General features: G+C 37.6%; 1 pseudogene; it reads left to right on the top strand.

The window, feature by feature from the left end:
* Positions 1-20715, top strand: part of LOC149160924 (non-specific phospholipase C1 pseudogene) — a 54253-nt pseudogene extending 33538 nt beyond the window's left edge.
* The last annotated feature ends 203 nt before the right edge of the window (positions 20716-20918 follow it).

Here is a 20918-nt window from a genome sequence, read left to right as displayed (position 1 = left end):
TGTGATTGAGATACTTCTTCAGTATATCCAAGACCTGTCTTTATCAGAGGAGAACAATGTGCTTTGATAATTTCATTTAAAGTTTCTGATCCTTTAGCAAATCTAAGATTGAGAGATTTCGTTTTCTCAAGATCCTTTCTTAGACCCACAATTTCACATTCTAGTTTTTCATTGTGTTTTTCTTTTTCAGCAAGTTGGTATGTCAAGGTATCTACAATCATATTCTTTTCTTCTAAATAGATTTTGATTTTGGAGATTTCTTCATGAAGGTCATCCTCTTCTAAATCATGCCAAAAATTATCATCGTCATAAGCCATTAGAAGTCTATAATCATTACTGTTTTCATCTTCATCACTATTTGATAAACCATCGCTATCTTCATGAGTATAGTAACTCCTTTTATTTACAACTTGTTTTCTATTCCATTTTGCATATTCCTTCCCTTTTTCATATTTATCTTTATGAGGACATTTGGCAGCATAATGACTGACTCTGCCACAAGCAAAGCATTTGAAGGGTAGCTTACCTCTAAATCTTCCAGAACCCTGTTGAAGCTTCTTGACAAAGTTTACCTCATCTTCTTCTTCTGAAATATGTCCTGATTCATTATGTTATTCCCTTCCTTTTGATGAAGCTTTAAATGCAACTTCTCTCATATCTGATGGTCCTTCTTTTCTCATCTTAAAGGCAGTTAAGATTCCGTGAAGCTGTGTCATAGTGATAGTCTGCAGATCCTATTTTTCTTCTATGGCAGACACTTCTGATTCAAATTTAGCAAACAAGGATCTCAAAACTTTCTCAACTAAGGTAACTTCCTTTATTTCTTCACCTAGATTCTTCATACAATTAATAACCTCATCTATATGTAAGAAGTAACTAGCTATACTTTCATCACTGTGCATCTTAAGAGTTTCGTACTAAATTCTGAGAGTTTGAAGCTTAGCATGTTTTACCTAAGAGTCTCCTTCGTAGCTCAAAACGATTTTGTCCCATATTTCTTTGGCTAATTTGAGCTGCATGACTTTGACAAATTTGATTGTGACAGACTTCCCAATAAAGTATTGACTGCTCTGGCATTGGTTTCATATTGCTTTTTACCTGCCGTATCTGTAGGAATTGCTATTGGAAATGTATATCCTCCTTCCACAATTTCCTAGACATCCATTCCAAGTGATTGTAGATAGATTGTGGTTCTTATTTTCCAATAAACAAAATTTCTCCCATCAAAGATTAGCAGTCTCATGGATCCCATGCTTTCTTGATTACTCATGATGATGGATATCCCTTCAAGCGATTAAGCTTCTTCTTAAGGACCTGCTCTGATACCAATTGTTGAAATAATACTTAGAGGGGGGTGAATCAGTATTATCAGATCTATAATTTTATTTCCCAAACAGATTTATATACGCTACTTCAGTGAAGTGAAGTAGCGTGTACACGCAACTGTACTTAAAGCAACCAGCGTATATGCAGAGAACTTTTGATTTACACAATTTATCATGTATTGAGCTTAAAGCAGTGTATCAGAGATTTATTAGACAATGCAGTAAAAGCAGAATAAAGCATCACACATAAGAAACACACATGAACATCAAGATATAAGGTGGAAACCCAATGTGGGTAAAAACCACTTGCTGTTGTCGTCTCTGTCTTCTTTTTAATAATAAGAAAATCTGTTTACATTCTTGTACTGGTGTAGACTCATACCAGTACGCATGCTTCTACCTGCAGAAGGTTACAACCTTCTCTCGTTCTCCAGCTTTTACTGGAAGGGAGCTAAAACCCCCTAGCTCTTATACTAGCCGATATGTTTACTAGTATGTAGGCACCTACAGAAGGCTACGACCTTCTTTCTTCCTCCAGGGACCACGTTTCATGAATTTTTCAGACTGGATACTTCTGAAACACAACACCACAATCTGAAGGCCATGTTTCATTCAATTTTCATACTGGACCCATCAACAACATTGAAACTCAGAAAATCATATCTGCAATACAATCATCAAATACATCTGCATCAACCAATCACTGAAACCCAATCATCACTTTCTGAATCAACCATAACTGAATCAATCAATCACTTGACAACCCATCATCACTGAAGCAAATCACAATCAATCAATCTGATCATTCAGAACACTATCACCAGGATATAGTCACCAGAACACAAATTAGAACCCAGAGCTCTGCAACAACGAACAGAAACAACTGAAACTTTAAACATCATACTTCATAAGGTATACGCTACTTCCATGTGTCGAACCAGCATGTATACGATCTTTTGCCAAAGGGAACTAGCGTACAGATCTGCAAATTCAAATTTATGATGTATACGCTACTTTGATATGTAGAACCAGTGTGTATACACTCTTTTACTAAAGTGAACCTGCGTACAGATCTGTAAATGATAACTTAAACATCACAACTATTCCAGACTTCAGTCATACCCAGATCATCACATTTACAGAATAAAACATGTGTCAGTATTCAGATCTAGACTGTTCAAGATCAAACCACATAATGATAATACTCTTAAGCCTTTATGATCTCGGTCCATCAATCTTCATCAACCTTATAGGTGCATCCTTAGATCAGATCAAGCAAATCATCAGAAGCTCATTAACCTGCATATATGATTTAACACTTCATAAGATATTCACATCCTTGCACACCTTGGCCTACTGATCTTCTCCTCCTTATATAGTTTTAGGCCTTTCTCAATACCATGGACCAAAAACTAATTAGGACCAATAACTTGGATCCAATGCCTCGGACCAACTACCTTGGACCAAAAACTTTGTTTTCCCAAGATATACACACTTTTCCTTCTGTGAAAGTGCGTGTGTACGTATACACTCCTTTTGTTCAGTAAACCTGCGTGTATATGCAACTTGGTCAAGGTGAACCTGCGTATACCTCTCTTTCTTCATCCTTTGTAGTCTGATCTATAATTCTTTGTCGTTGACATGCCACACTGTGATCTTTCATCTAAGTGAGTTGCTATCAAGGACAACACCTGTATCATAATGCCAACAATTGTTTCAACCTTAGGACCTAAAACTGATACACAGAAATATACAGGCCGTCCTCTATCTATAACTTCTTACAAAACTTCAATCTAATGCTCAGAAGGAAAATTGTAACGATTTTCCCAAGGTCACCTGTTTGGAATGTAATTTGGGGGGCTGCAAAAACCCTAACTATCTTGGACCATATCGCCAAAAATATAGAGAAGAAAAATTTGAAATTCGGGCCTTAGATTCACCAATATTGTGGAGCAAAGGGGTTTTAATTTCAGAATCTAAAACTTTGTATAAAAAAAATTATAGAAAAAATGGCACGATGACCTGTTTGAGATGGAATTATGGATCTTGCAAAAACCATAACTTCCTCAGATCATGTCTTTGAAACTATGGTGAAACAAGATCTGAAATTTGGACCCAAGGTTCATTAATATCATAGCTCAAATGGTTTTCTTTTTTAGCTTCTCCAACATCGCATAACAACAGTTATAGCAAAATTCCACGATGGCCTATTTGGAGCAACGAAACCCTAGAATCCAAAGCTCTAATACCAAATGTTATGAAACCAACTCACAAAAAGATAGAAAAGAAAGATCAATGCCTTAGAATTTAGCCTCTTCGATGGGGCAACCTCGTTTACATTACACAAATGAACAATTCTTTGATGATACAAATGACAAGACCTCCTTTCTATAGAGTTGACATAACAATAATAATGTAAGGGCACAATAATAACAATAGTGGGCTTCTATGGGGCACAGTAATAACAATATGGGGACTACATGGGCACAACAATATAATAATGGGGTTGCACTAATAATAATAAGGGGTTACACTAGTAGTATAGGGGCCTAACAACATCATCCACATGCAACTCTTTCTTTAGATCGAAGGCATTAATTTGGTATATTCCAACCAATTCAAACCACACTCTCAATCTCTTGTTACAATGTTCTATGAACATCAACACTCTAGGGCACAATGCTTTCATAAGAAATTATGCACAAAAAATCAGGCCCATAGAATAATCAATGCTTTGATACTAATTTGGATTAAAAAATTTAAGCCTAATTATATATTCAGAAATAATAATGATACATTATTCACCCAATACATGAGGCCTAGTAATATAGAAATGAGGTTCCCTTTGGCCAATTGGTTGAATCTTCTCCATAAATTTCTCCACAATATCTCCATGAATATCTCCACAAATATCTTAGCTAATTTTGTCTGATCTCCATCCCTAACTTCTCTCATTATCCTTATTTGTGGTCATATGTAGACTTCTAGAGTAAGTCTACTTTTATGATTAATAATTTCATAATTTCATTATTTTGTGAATACTTGGACTTATTGATTGTTTATGTGAGTATGAGGCAAACATTATTAGTGCATCTGCAGTCTTTTTATTCTGGTTTTGTGCCTGTGACTGTGGAATCTTTCTAGAGTCACGTGGTTCCTAGGAGTTCAATTCGATTCATCACCTATTCAAGCTGGCCAGGGCTTATAATTGAGAATCGTCCATAACTTCTTGTCCTTCTGAGTGTCTACATTCATCCTCTTAGAAGCTATCTTCATCATGTTTATACTAGACCACTTGAGACGGTGAGGCTAGCTGGAGATTTTGGGATCCAAATTTTATGGTTTAGCATTAGATTTTTGTTGTGAGAGATAGAGTTTGTGAGGTTTATGTTACTAGAGCCTTTGTTTTCCATGGATATTTCATTATAGTGGGGAGAGTTTGTCAGATCTTGGAGAGGTTACCTGGAGTGAAGGTATATTTGTATCTTAATTTTCGATTAATAGAAATACATGTTCCTTCCTTGTATTTACATGTTTGCAACATTTACATATATTGTTTCTATGGTATTTTGAGTTGACGATCTTCTAAGGAAGATCACTTGTCATCCTTGAGTGTTTATGGTTATGTGCAGACATTGAGATTGAGTGTGAGTGAATAATATCGTTCGAGTGGAGCATTGGGACTCTGTAATGAAATCAAAACCCTTCACCGACCTACGAGGAGGCATGGTGAAACCTCTTTTAATTATAACATCTAGAACTACTTTTATGTTTCATGTGTGAGCATTGGGTTGGAGATTGATTTGTCTATATATTAGCCATTTTTCCTTTTTTTGTCTGGTGATCCTTTTCAGACTGAGGATGGCAGAGCAATAGATCCTTGCATGTAAAATTCATTTCAATAGAAGTGATGCTTCCAAGGAGAGGAAAAGGAGCTATGAATTTTACATGCAAGGAGATATTGCTCCACGATCCTCTATCTGAAAAGGATCACCATACAATAAAAGGAAAAATGGCTAATAGATAGATAGATACATCTCCAATATAATGCTCGCACATGTATCATACTATAAGTTCTAGATGTTATAAATAAAATAGCATGCACCTAGCCTCCTCACAGTTCAGTGAAGGGTTTTGAGTTCTTTGTAGAATCCCAACGCTCACTTGGAAAGGTGTGTTTCATCCATAGTCGATCTCAACACCTACAAACAACCATCAACACTCAAGGATGAAAAGTGATCTTCCTCAAAAGATCGTCAACTCAAAACACCATAGAAACAATACATGTAAATGTTGCAAACATGTAAATAAAGGGAAGGAACATGTATTTATATTAATTGAAAATCAAGATACAAATATACCTTCACTCTAGGTCTCCTCTCCAAGATCTGGTAGAGTCTTCCCACTATAATGAGAAAAGATACATGGAAAACAAGGGCTCTAGTAGCATAAAACTAACAAAATCTATCTCTAACGACAGAAATATGATGCTAAAGCATAAACTCTAGATCCCAAAATCTGTAGCTAGCCTCACACTCTCAAGTGGTCCAGTATAAATACGATAAAGAGAGCTCCTAAGATGATGAATGTATATACTCAAGATGACAAGAAGTTATGGAAGATTCTCAATGATAAGCCTTGGCTAGCTTGAATATGTGATGAATTGAACTAATCTCCTAGGAACCACAAGACTCTAGAAAGATTTCCCAGTCGCAGGCACAAAACATGAATAAAAATACTGCAGTCGCACTGATAAGTCAATATACAAGGGACTGAAAGGTTCCAGACACTCTGATAAGCCATCATCCATGCACCTGGGTGTCATGACTGGAAAAAAGAAGGTTTGAGGCCCAGAAAAAGGTCAATCAACATTATGTCTTAGAGGCACTAACCCTAGGGAGAAAAGTAGGCTAATAACAAAATATAACTTGATGACCAAAATACATTATGATAGAGCTCAAAGGTCAAAAAAGGAGTGAGGAGACAAAGACAAAGACTCGTATCAGAAGAAATTGGAGCTGAAGTCTTATATGTGCTGATAACATCCCCAAGGCAAGCATACCCATGCTCGGTCACAAGAAGATACTAAACATGGCTACCAAAAAATACACTGCAGATTCATGACATGAAATGCTAGATCATGGCCATGAACACATACATAGTGGATCCATGTGACTTAATAGATAGAGCATAACCACCGGTAGACATAATGTGGATATATGTCATAGTATACATTAGTAGGACTATGGACACATGACAGAGAGAGAAGTGTCTCAGATACCCCTCAAAGTACATATATGATACATAACTCCAACGCAACCTCGGAAGGATGCCATATAAGGGTGAGATGTTCCTAAGCCAGGGTCTTCAACGTAATCTTGATGGTACAATCTAAATCATGCGAATAAATGAGTTGAAGTCAAACATGGTAGAAACTACATGATTACCAGTCAATAGGGTAAACCAGTAAGATGCGAGGGAATCCACCAATGAGGAATATGGACCCCAAGGTACCTAGTATAGTCCACGAAGGTGAATAGATGAGATGATGTCAAACACTAGTGAACTTGAATAATTATAAGCCAATGATGTAAACCCATTGTCGATCGCGAGGAAGCCCGTCACTGAGATCTACAAGCTCCAAGGTACTATTGGTTCCTAGATCAAGCTCTTGGATAATGATATGAGGTTGATAGGATAAGATTCGTCAAAGGAGGGCTTTGATGTATCCCCCATCAATTGACACGAAACAAACCAGGATGATGTAATGTATGGATGAAGTCATGAAGCAATGAAGGACAACTGACACAGGGATGGCCAACTCAAAAAGGTCAACAGGCTACTGTAGATGGCCATGACAGGTTGAGACTTCCCTTGATCACATAACGGTATGACATAAGAGAGAATTGGAAGTATGACTAATGAGCACCATGTGATATTATGCAATGATGAAGGAGGAATAGAGGCATGCTCCATATGACTAGAAGAGTAATCAACCGGAGGAGTAGAAAGACTAATATGTATGTTATGACTCCTAGGAAAGCTAAAACCCAACTATGAGATAATGAAACAGACAAGTTTCATATTCAAGGGAAACACGATTGATGCTTCCATTTTGATGACTAATGGTGATGAATGTTCCTGTCCCTTTTTCTTTTTAAAAGTTCGTTTTTTGTAACTTTGTCTCCCAAGCCTAAAAATGAGATAAAAGGATACAAGGGAGAACCTTCTAGCCATAGTAGACTAGAGTATTCATTTTTCGTAACTAATCTATCCTAGTCCAGAAAAGGCCCTAAACTGATATTGGGTAGATGACCCTTCAGGTACTTTTATGAGCATGAAGGAGACAAGTTCACTTAGCAATATTTTCTAAATTAAGGAGTCTAAAAAGAGCTTAAAAAAAACTCCTCTTGGAGGAATGAGTGGTATAGAGGATAGAAAATAGTTCCAGTAATGATGGAACTACTCATGAGATAATGATGACAAGAGGTTGGCTAATAAGACCACTCATCACAGTGGTTCCTCCAAGAAAGGGTTAAAAAAACAAGTGAAAGCAGATGATAGGCCAAGCAGATAATGGCAATGGAATGAAGAAACCAATGCTCATGACATAAAAATAGGATGATAAAAAAGGACAATCATAAGGGATAAAGTGTGGAATCCTCTAGGGGTATGACCAAAAATATGATGGAGAAGAGGACATGAGGCTCAAATTCTAGGTCATGGCTAGTCAGAAGGAGGGATTCCAAAAAGGAATAAAAATGATTACATGGACACCAATATGAGAAAGATGCTAGCTAGGGTATCCATGACCAGGTAAGCTCTACCATCAAGTGACGACATGCATAAAAAGGAGTGGCTAAATTTTCAACTTGGTGGGGTCAGACCTAAGGCATAAAAATGGCACTGACAGTAAAAAAGAAATAGAGATGGAAAAAATTACGTACCCTTATATGCCAAGAAAGGAAACATACATTAGACCCAATGGATACCACAATAAAAATGTCATCCTATTCTTTAAAAACCATCCAGAAAGACTAGACCTATGGTTAAATCACATAAGGAAAGAAACAAAAAATGGATGAGGTAAAAACAAGATGATATATATATATATATATATTTTGAGTTCTATAAAAAAAAATGGATTTTTTTTGTAAATAAGGCATGACAAACACTCATCACACACCAAACCAAAAAAGAGATAAATCATCACACTCCTATGTACAATATATACAATCACATCACAATCCAATAGGTCATGCTAAAGGGTGCCCACAACTAGGCACATGACAAGGGTTTCTATACACAAACTCATGGAGGGTAAGGGGACCATATGGCTCACTAATGTCAGAACATGCCAAAGAAAATCAAACTGCCCAATCCGGAAAGGTTGACCATGCGAGGGACATTCTGACATAGTCACACTCTCAACATTAACCTAAGGACATAAGGGAGGATCAAGACATAAAGGGGGTACAAGATGCTCATTAACAAGTAGTAAGGAGTTGGACAATTCATTGGCAAGTTCGGTAGTAGAAGCCCAAGACTTGACTCAGTCCAAGGTTGGCACTTACAAGGAGGGTCGAGGAGATTCCCCCTGAATCATTCCAAGATTTATGTTTCCAAGCTCTACTTGTTCCGAATCGAGGATACTAGAGGAAAAAAGAGTCGTGACCTCCCTAGGATTATCAATGGATAGATCCATGAACTCCAAGATGACTAGCTGTGGGTGTTTATCATTGAGGGAGTCATGTTGAACATGTGGAGTGATGGCCCATGTGGGGTAAGGAACCTGGTGATATTCCATATTAGGATGGAGTTTCCTACCAGCGTTAAGAGGTACTGATGGGGCTGTCGGAGGGGCAATTTCTTCCACAAAAGGTGGCTGAGAATGCTCACTACCTTGATCAACTTCCATAAGAGAAGGTGAAACCACCCAAGGATTAGGAGGTATTTGGGGTCCACAGGTGTTAGAAGAGATCGCATGAATATAATATTTAGAGGAAGATGAAGGAATGTCAGGTGAGGGTAATTGAGGAAAAACACCCATAAGGGATGAACTTTTGAACAACCCCACACCAACGCTTTCAAACTGACTAGGGTTATCTCCCACAAGTGGTACTGGATTCCTCATAGTGGAGATTTGGGCCGATGGAACGTAATAGTCAAGATGGTCAATAGTGACAATCTTACCTTCACGAGGGAAGAAAAGTATACAAAAGACATATGAGACAATTGTGTTCATGGCATAGAACCACCCACGACCAAGGAGTAGGTTATAATCCAAAGTGGCATCAATGAATTCAACATTGACATAAATAGTTTTACCTCCTAGATCAATGGAACACTTGGGAAGAACCCCCTTAGGTAGAAAACTATATCCATCAAAGGTTTGAAGAGTGGTGTTAGAATTAGCAAGCATTGAAGAGCTGAGAGCCTTCCAGCATGATGTTGACATGACACAAGTAGAAAAAACTTCATCCAACAAAGTGAGATTAATATTCTTATGTAAGATATTCACAATAATTTGAAAGGTGATCTGGTGGGAAAGCCGAAACAAAGCCTTGTCAACATTGAATATGATGAGGTTCGAGTTAGAAGGATCTACTCCACCAATCATAGACAAAAATATCTTGCGTTGTTGGGGACAATTTTGCAAAACCTCTAGGGAAGACATGTCATAAGGATAATGGGAAAGATATTCAACAATACTATAATGTTGAGCGGTCCAAACAGAGGGATTGTGTGTTTCCTTATGGAAGACACCCTTGAGGGGTCGATAAACACGTTCCACAGACCTATCTAATGTGAGAGGTCTAGTGGAAGTAGGTGGAGTGAGGGAGTCCTTAGGAGAATAACTCAACTCAGGAACATCATATGACTTGGATCCTATGGTCACATTAACGTCTTCTTTGCACATGATGACATATGAACTATTGGTGGGGTTGAATAATGGCCCCTTGTTTCCCCCTTGTGGAGGTGGAGGAGGTTGTGCAACCATTTTTCATTGAGTTTGTGAAGGAAATGCATGAGTTAAAACAACAGGTTTTTGGGTAGATTTTGGTGGTGTAAGGAACCTATGAACTTCATCCATATGAGGGAATTCGTGAGTAATATGTTCACCGTTGTTATCGGGAAAACTAGTGTCTATACAGAGCTGCTAGTCCCACTAAGGCTGGTAGCTACCTTAGAAACAAACACACTAAAAACTACTTTCATTTTCCTTTATGAGAAATAGATAAGAGAAGAATAAGGAGACCAACCTCTGTCTTGCACTTGGTTCCTTGCTTGATTCCTCTCTCTTCTGGTAGGTCCTTGCCACTCGCTTCCTTGTCTACCCAGCTTCAAAGAGTACCTGTAGAATCAAAGCAGCATAACACTATCCAAGAACATAGATCTATTATCATAAACAATATAGGATCAGATGTATATTGACCACACAAATGCATAAATCATCAATCATACAAAAATGTGGAGAAAAACTTGAATAGATTTATTGATAATCAAGAAAGAGCAAAGAGGATTACAACCAATTGTTTTGACCCAACATCATCCTCTCAGCAAGAAAGCCCTTCTTCACCTCATGAAAAGCTTAGATCACCCAATACTATGATATTGAACCCAGAAACCAACAACACTTCCTTACAAGCTACAAAATTCCAGCCCCTGGATCTCTCGGATGAGGGATCCATATATAAATGTCTGCAAGGGAGATGAGTCAGATTTTGAGATTTGATTAGTCTCTTCTCTCTTATAGTTCTTGATTCCACTTGGAGATTGATGATCTCTTACTCATCCCTGGTCGAATTCAGAGAGGCAAGTGTCACAAGAGAAGTTTCTGGAAGATTCCATGCTCCTCCACCTTGCGGATTGACCCTGCCATTTGTCCACTCTCGCCCATCACACCCCATAGAAGGGTTTTTTGACATGCATCGCACCTACTGTGTGTATTCAGGTGGGATGGAACGCACTTTGCCTATGGAGCAGGTGAAATGGTCTAGTTTTGACCAGTTCTGAGTAGTTTTTCATGGAGAACTTCTGGGAGATGCTGTAATCAGTTGACCTTGTTCTTTTAGGGGTTGGAACAACACCTTTAGGGACTTAGGAGCCCTTGGTTTATGGACATTTATGCTTGGGGTTGCAGTGCCCAAAAATGTCTATAACAATTGCCCCCTAAAGCATGAGGTCGTTAATCTTTTGATGTCGGGTGAAATGCTTTATCATGAGGATTCGAAGTTTTTTCGAGCTGGAAGGCGACCTGTAATAAGATACAATACAATATATTATCTTCATATTATTTTCATGATCTAGCTGAGGTGGGAATTCCCATGCTCAGCTTTATAAATTCATTTTCATGTACATATGACAGACAATCATCTGAGTGTAGACTAATGATTCTGGTAGAGCCATCATCCCTTAGATTGGATGATTATCTGTGCATCAATGATGTACATTTGATGTCTTTATTTCCTGAATATATATCGTGGCCCGGATGGATGAAACTAGATCCTGGGCCTTCAATCTTGTTTGATCTTCACTCAAAGTACAAGTCGATCCATGTGAGAGATGTTCTGGAGTCGAACATGGAAAGACATCGCCTGATTACTAGCCAATGATGTAAGCTGTTAACAGGCGCGAGAGGAATCACCGATAATGATAATGACCCTCAAGGTACTGCAATACAATTCACGTGGTGTGAATAAGGGACTTGGCGTCGAACACCATGAAAAATCTTTCTGTCGAAGGCCATTGATGTAAACCTGTCGCCGGAAGTGAGAAACTTGCCATTGAGGCATGCAAGCTTCAAAGTACTGAAAGGGTTGTTCCTAGATTGACTTCTTGGATAATGAGTTGATGTCGACAAGAAGCGATCTGTCATAGGAGGGCCTTAGTGAATCCCACATCAATGACACGGAACGGAGCAAATGATTTTAATGGAGGTGAAAATGATCTGGTGATATACAGTTCAGGGTGGCGGTCATGAAAGAATGGAGCGAAAATGTATTATAGTGGGTGAGACACAGGTGAATTCTCTGACCGACTTCTCTTGAACATATTGGCAACATTGACATGATGGATTGGTAGCATTAACCCCAAATGTGGATGCTGTGATGGAACCATGGTGATGTGACTAGTGAATGGAACAACCCAACCCAACTCGGATGCGGAGTGAAAGTGTCATGTTCAAGAGCGACTTGCTACCAACAAAGTTTCTTCAAGTTTTCTTCCCAATTTTTCCCCAGTCATTGCTGACCAGTACCTCTTTATTTTTGTCAAGCTTGAGGAGGATAACATATGCTTGTTCTATAATTTGCCCTTCGGACAAACCCATCGCTATGTTTTAACGAGCCTTAGCGATAGTGAAACTCGTTCTTGTCTGTTATGGACAAGTTTGTCGCTATTAGGTTTTAACGAGTTTAACGACAAAGATAACTCGGTCCTTTTCAATTTTAGAGAGTCTGAAAAGGGACGTAAAGGAAACTCCAAAAATCCTTTTTCGTCATCTAATCCGTTAAGTCCGAAAAAGTATAAAATAATACAAAAGGGATGAATTTTCGGTAATTTTAACGAGCCGAACAAAACAAGCGCTCGATCTTTTTGTGTAATAATCACTCAGGTCCAAAAAGATTAAAATCTAAAGGAGGGATAGCGCTTTCGGTCACTTTAACGAGCTGGAGAGGCCAATGGCTCGGCAATCTTTTCATATTTTACGAGTCAGTTGAAAAGAGCTTAAAGGAGACTCGTTTTTTGAGGAACGAGTGATAGATTCGGGTAGCAGCTGATTCCAGGTAAGGTTTGGGATTTTCAAATCACAGCAGTGTCACAAGGATGGCTAACAAGATCACTCTTCGCAGCTGTTCCTCAAAAGGGGTAAACAATCAAGTGGAGGTGAATGATCAGCCAATACAAAGTGGAGGTGATGATGAGAACATGACCAAGGCTTCAAAGGCTGAAGTAATACATTCACGATGGTTATTTACCGGAAATTGGTTCATTTTTTAATGAGCTTAAACGTTGGTGGAAACACTTGCTCATTGCTTATGTTTATTTTTTAACGAGCTTGAATTCTGCGTTAAAACTGCTCAATTAATCCAGTCACATAATAAGGATGTCTCATATATAAAAACGACATTATTTCAAAGCTTTGCCCTGCATCCTTTCTTTATGCAAGTTAGGAAATGACCAATCCTACGAGTTTAAAGGGTTAGAGGACCTATAAATTTAAAAAATAAACGCTCTTCACTTGCACACCAAAAGGTTTTCATGCCCCCCAGGTATAGCGAAGTAGAGTTTCCAGGTTACCCCTCAATTTGTAGACAAAACATTCGTTTTATCGGGAAAGGCCTACCTTTTCAAGTTACCCCTCAATTTGCAGACAAAACATTTGTTTTATCGGGAAAGGCCTACCTCAACAGAGGTATCTTATTCCGGTCTAATCCCATTTTCCAAAATGGATGGGTGTGTCAGGCCAGTCATATACTCTCCGCTGAAACCTACCCTATACCCAAGGTTTTCCTGTCGAAACAGGCCAGGGTGCATGCCCCCTGGGTTTCAGTCATATCCTCCGAATCACTCGCGCTCATCAGGAGGACGGATTGGGATTGATGAGACATTCCTTGCGTGAAAATACCATTCAGGGTTGGTATATGACTATTTGCTATGTGTGAACCAAGAAATGGAAGCTGGTCTACGAGCTTGACCGCTCTTCCTTCGTGCAGAAAACACATTACTCTAAAGAGTGAGGAGACAATGGCTCCCATGCAATAAATATAGTCTCGTCCAAGGAGTAGATTATAATCCAGGGGTCCTTGGACTACCATTACGTTCATGTGAACGGTTTTCCTTCTCAATGTTATCGGCACATCGGGAAGGATCCGTAAAAGTCGACTGGTTCCTTTGTCAAAGCCTGTTAGATTTCTCATCTCAGGCAAAAGCAATGGCGAACCAAGCGCTTTCCAAGCAGTTGAGGAAAGGATACTCAGAGAAGCCCCTTCATCTATGATGGTATCGGCCATAACCATTCCATATACTTGAGCAATGATTCAGAATGGTACACTAGCCGGTAAACAGGGTCTGCCTAGTAGATTCTAGTCAAAGGAAACAACTAGGTTGCTTGGAGGTGGGACCGAATAGACGGCCAGGTACGACTCTGACGAACTTCATTCCTGTGGTAAAGGAACGGGTAGACTTCCCCCATGTTCATCGGAGTCTGTGTTTACGAAGAGAATTTGAATGGTGTCGTTCTTGTTCTCTTCGGTGACTGTATCATCTGAAGATTGATCCTCTGAAGGCACGACCGGGTCAACCACCGCCTCGACCTTTTGAATTTCGTTTGGTATGGATTCAGATGGCTTATCTTCAATGATAGACGCTTCGGCCGACCACAAGGGTGTGTCAGCCGATTTTCAACTAATGACGGACTCGGCAAGAGTTTCTTGTATCCAGGAGGAAGACGTAACGGTGAAACTGGACGGTTGTCCAAAAATCTTTTAGCTTTGTCTAAGAAGGGACAACGGTGGATGGCGTGATCGCCTTCACACAATTTACAAGGAAATTTATATTTTCCTTTTTGTCTAGGGGCTTCACTTTCACTAGTTGACGATGTATGCTCAACATGATCGTCAGAGGTTGATGACACCGGATTGTGCAAATGAGGAGACCAGTCCCTTAAGATCCGAGGGATGCAAGGACAATCTCAATGATAATGGTCTCCTTTACAAATGACACATGATGATTTAGGCCTGGTCGGTGCAGTGTGTGGATTTTTGCTAGACGATGCTTGGTTGCCCCTTTTCACCTTTGGCTCCTTCTTCTTCTTCTCTTTCTTCTTCTCAGTTACTTGATTTTGGGCTTTACCAGCTTCATCAAGCGAAGAGGAAGGAGTAGAGGAAGAATTGGACGAAGTAGAGGGTTGGGGGGTAACTCCAATATCGTTTAGTTGCTGACTTGACTGTTCAGGAATCACGGTATTCTGAACGACAGAAATTGAGAAGAGCCATACGAGCAAGCCGATTGTCAATCCTGGAAGAGACAATGTGGCATATGGGGTGTGTTGGGCTCCAAAAATGTCATACAAATATCACTCATTACCATACATTTTTGACCTATGCTTCCGTTATATCACTCACTATTCACCACCTTGTCACTCCATTTTCCCTACTATTCACCATTAATGGGTCTCATTTACATTTTCCAAATATTGTTTATTTTTAAGCATTTTTGAGAGAAATTCTTGATTAAATATTAGAACATAATATATTTTACTTTATATATGGAAAGTGGGTTGTTTTTGTGACATGTGTAGGTTCCAAGGAAGCTTCCAAGACACCTTTATGTGGCGTTGAAGGATCAAATTCGAATTTGAGAAGATAAACCTCATGGAGAAGATCATGATCTCATGGAGAAGATCAAGGACAAAAGGGTGTTATGTGTCTAGATGGTTGAGAAATGTATGGAACTAAAGAGAGATTAGTGTATCATCATTATGAGTTTGTTATCTCATCCCATTGTATAAATAGGAGTACCTCCTCCATTCCAAAGAGAGGACTCTTGGAGAATGTATCCAACTTATGATGGAATAGAATAAAGCTTCATTTTACATAAATTTCCATTATATAGTTTTAGATATAAGTTGTCTTAGTGTAGTAAATGGAATAATTTGTCACTTTGTTCTTAAGAGAATTGAGCTCACTCTAAAAGGATGAAAGAAACATTTTATTTCATAATAGATCTTATTTCATTTAATTGCTTAGATGTTTGAGGATTTGTTTGTGATTGATGAATGAGTTTTAAATCTTATCAGCATATGAGGGGATAACCAAGGGTCTAAGTTAGGCTCTCTCTCCATTTGATTTGCATGATAATTGAAATTCATTCTTTTGCTTTTATGTTTCAAGTATCATATGAGGGGATAACCAAGGGTCTAAGTTAGGCTCTCTCTCCATTTGATTTGCATGATAATTGAAATTCATTCTTTTGCTTTTATGTTTCAAGTATTTCATTTCTTATGCTTATGAATGAATCTTAGTTTAGTTTGGATTAGTATATGAGGGGACAATCAAGGGACTAAGTTAGTCTTTCTCTCTATTTGAATCTGAACAATAATTAAAGTTCATTCTCTTGTCTTTATTTCAAGTTTCTGGTTTTATGTAATCAATGATTTCTCTATAATACTGTAGGGAAGGACAACTAATCGTAAATAATTTAGTTAGACATAAAGTTAGTTGCCTACTCCTGCATATATTTTGCTGGCACCATCACAAGCTTACGAGTTTCCTTGGTTGATAATTTAATGAAAGCAATTTAAGCAATTAAATTGACCTTTTTATTGTGCGTTTGGTATTTTTAGCTTAATTTTCTTATTGTATTTATTTGTTTTGTTTTCGTTATACATAATTTCTTCATGTTTGTTGTAATTTATTTATGTTTGTTATTATAATTAACATATTGATATATAAATTGTATTAATATATTAATATATTATTAATATAGTAGGGAAAATGGAGTGACAAGGTGGTGAATAGTGAGTGATATAATGGAAGCATAGATCAAAAACGTATGGTAATGAGTGATATTTGTATGACATTTTTGGAGCCCAACATAAAAAAAATTATTGATTTATTTCAAATAAAAATACTCTTGCTGGAGAACTAACCTGACCTTTTTATTGTGTGTTTGGTATTTTTAGCTTAATTTTGTTATTGTATTTATTTGTTTTGATTTCATTATACATAATTTCTTCATGTTTGTTGTAATTTATTAATGTTTGTTATTATAATTAATATATTGATATATTATATCAATATAATATATCAATATAATTGAAGTATAGATCAAAAATGTATGGTAATGAGTGATATTTGTATGACATTTTTGGAGCCCAACATAAAAAAAATTATTGATATATTTCAAATAAAAATACTCTTGCTGGAGAACTAATGCCTTAATATATTAATAAATTCCACCAATTGTAAAATCATAAAGCATGACCTTTCCATATCCATTTTTCACAGCAAGAGTTCTTATTCATACACCATGCATTTCCTTACATCCATTCTTTACAAGCTTATTGTCATTTTCCATGTCATTACCATTCCCCTTCATTTCTGCAAATAAAACCCTGCTTCTATGGATATCATTGAGTCAAAGTCCTAGAGTCCAATTAACTTTGTAAAAATACCTAGAGGCTTGCATGCCTTAATGGCAAGTACTCTTGCCAATGAACAATGGGAGTACATTAATATCCCTTGTTCGTTGGATCTTGTAGGTGACTCGAATACGAAAAATTTATTCGTACCTACAATTATTTCTTAGTATATGAGGGGACAATCAAGGGACTAAGTTAGTCTTTCTCTCTATTTGAATCTGAACAATAATTAAAGTTCATTCTCTTGTCTTTATTTCAAGTTTATGGTTTTATCTAATCAATGATTTCTCTATGATACTGTAGGGAAGGACAACTAGGACGTCCTTAATTAGGAGCCTCTTCCCTTGCATATTATATTGAATCGTAAATAATTTAGTTAGACATAAAGTTAGTTGCCTACTCCTGCATATATTTTGCTGGCACCATCACAAGCTTACGAGTTTCCCTGGTCGATAATTTAATGAAAGCAATTTAAGCAATTAAATTGCCCAACATTTTGGCGCCGTTGCCGGGGATCCAAAAATGTCATACAAATATCACTCATTACCATACATTTTTCACCTATGCTTCCATTATATCACTCACTATTCACCACCTTGTCACTCCATTTTCCCTACTATTCACCATTAATGGGTCTCATTTATATTTTCCAAATATTGTTTATTTTTAAGCATTTTTGAGAGAAATTCTTGATTAAATATTAGAAAATAATATATTTTACTTTATATATGGAAAGTGGGTTGTTTTTGTGACATGTGTAGGTTCCAAGGAAGCTTCCAAGACATCTTTATGTGGCCTTGAATAATCAAATTCGAATTTGATAAAATAAGCCTCATGGAAAAGATCATGATCTCATAGAGAAGATCAAGGACAAAAGGGGGTTATGTGTCTAGATGGTTGAGAAATGTATGGAACTAAAGAGAGATTAGTGGATTATCATTATGAGTTTGTTATCTCATCCCATTGTATAAATAGGAGTACTTCCTCCATTCCAAAGAGAGGACTCTTGGAGCATGTATCCAACTTATGATGGAATATAATAAAGCTTCATTTTACATAAATTTCCATTATATAGTTTTAGATATAAGTTGTCTTAGTGTAGTAAATGGAATAATTTGTCACTTTGTTCTTAAGAGAATTGAGCTCACTCTAAAAGGATGAAAGAAACATTTTATTTCATAATAGATCTTATTTCATTTAATTGCTTAGATGTTTGAGGATTTGTTTGTGATTGATGAATGAGTTTTAAATCTTATCAACATATGAGGGGATAACCAAGGGTCTAAGTTAGGCTCTCTCTCCATTTGATTTGCATGATAATTGAAATTCATTCTTTTGCTTTTATGTTTCAAGTATTTCATTTCTTATGCTTATGAATGAATCTTAGTTTAGTTTGGATTAGTATATGAGGGGACAATCAAGGGACTAAGTTAGTCTTTCTCTCTATTTGAATCTGAACAATAATTAAAGTTCATTCTCTTGTCTTTATTTCAAGTTTCTTGTTTTATGTAATCAATGATTTCTCTATGATACTGTAGGGAAGGACAACTAGGACCTCCTTAATTAGGAGCCTCTTCCCTTGCATATTATATTGAATCGTAAATAATTTAGTTAGACATAGAGTTAGTTGCCTACTCCTGCATATATTTTGCTGGCACCATCACAAGCTTACGAGTTTCCCTGGTTGATAATTTAATGAAAGCAATTTAAGCAATTAAATTGCCCAACATTTTGGCGTCGTTGCCGGGGATGGTGCTAAGGGATTAGGCATTAGGAATTTAATTCAGTACTAGTATTTTTCTTTAGAAAAACTAACTTGTGAAACCTGGTGACAACAGGATCTTCATAAAGGAGTTCAAGTTTGAGTTTTCTGATGTTTTAGTATTTAGCTAGTTTTAAATTCAGTTTTTTTAAAACCCCCCTGCATAAATAAAAACAAATCAAACGATTAGTATGCTCTCTTCTTGGACTTCGTGTGATCGGGAAGATCAGAAAATCTATTGATTTATTCCAAATAAAAATACTCTCGCTGGAGAACTAATCTGCAATGCGACAATAAAGAATTTTGTGAATGAGAAAAAGATCATCTTCAAAACGCAACCCCTTAAAAATGTCAGTTTTGAAAGGCAGTTTGTGATCCAACCAGGGCAAATCTGGACAAACGAAGGCATGGGTTTTTTCCATAATAGAGTGAATTATATAACTTAGAAATCGTTTGCTTAAATTCCTAACCGTCTAAGAGTAAATCATGGTTCTTCGAGACCCTATTTTGATAACTACGTGAATAAAAATGGTTTTTTTTACATTCATTGTGATCCAGGCCACAGCTTTCAGGCCATAAGGGAGCAGATTTTTGGGTCAGAGGATACCTCAACAAGGCCAGCCCCCATGAATGGATTTTCCCAACAAGCGGAAAACATGAGTGAGGGCATGTCAACGCATGTGATGAGGGGGTTTAGGCCGGAGGATCTGCCTGTCTATTCCACCCTTGCCACCGAATTTGCGTTATTTGATAGGTGGTTTGCTTCTGTGCCCACTTCAACACAGCCCAATAGATTTTATGTCCATTCTGCAACTTCTCATGGTGCGTGCAGCAATGTCAAGAAGGCTTTGATGAAAGGATTCCCACAGGATACCATTTTTGATTCTCTTAAAGAAGCAGGACTATCGTTTGGTATTTATTATCAGAACATCCCTGCAACTCTGTTTTTCAAGTCCCTTAGAAGGCTGAAACATGTGTTAAAGTTTCATGATTATATGGCCTCATTCAAATTGCATGCCAAGCTGGGCATTCTGCCCAACTATGTTGTGATTGAGCAAAGATACTTTGATGTCCACCTTTTACCTGCCAATGACGATCACCCTTCTCATGATGTGGCCGAGGGACAGAAATTTGTGAAAGAAGTGTATGAAACGCTAAGAGCCAGTCCTCAATGGAATGAAATGATGTTTCTCATCACTTATGATGAGCATGGAGGATTCTTTGATCATGTACCGACTCCAGTTACCCATGTGCCCAATCCGGATGGTATAATTGGTCCTGAGCCTTACTACTTTACCTTCGATCGGCTCGGAGTTCGCGTGCTAACCTTTTTGATATCTCCTTGGATTGAAAAAGGAACAGTCATCCATGAACCAAATGGGCCTACTCCACATTCACACTATGAACATTCATCTGTGCTTGCAACAGTAAAGAACCCTGACGGGCAGTGCCTAAGAAATCCCCATCGTCTGCCATGGTGACCACGTCACCGTCTTCATCTGTGTATGTGATGGAAATGTCTACGTTAGGGTTTAATTTGAAGAGCTCGCAGATTTTGGATTTGAGAACATCCAAATTTATTTCTGGAACATATTCTTCCCTGAGTTGAAATGTAAGAGTCCACCAAATCCCACTTTTTATTGTGCGTTTTGTATTTTTAGCTTAATTTTGTTATTGTATTTAT

This window comes from Pinus tabuliformis, chromosome 5_2 (genome assembly GCF_031772625.1).
Source record: "Pinus tabuliformis cultivar Carrire ecotype Pingquan chromosome 5_2, CPIR1, whole genome shotgun sequence".
In the NCBI taxonomy this organism is placed as follows: Eukaryota; Viridiplantae; Streptophyta; class Pinopsida; order Pinales; family Pinaceae; genus Pinus; species Pinus tabuliformis.
This window is presented reverse-complemented; position numbering and strand designations above follow the sequence as displayed.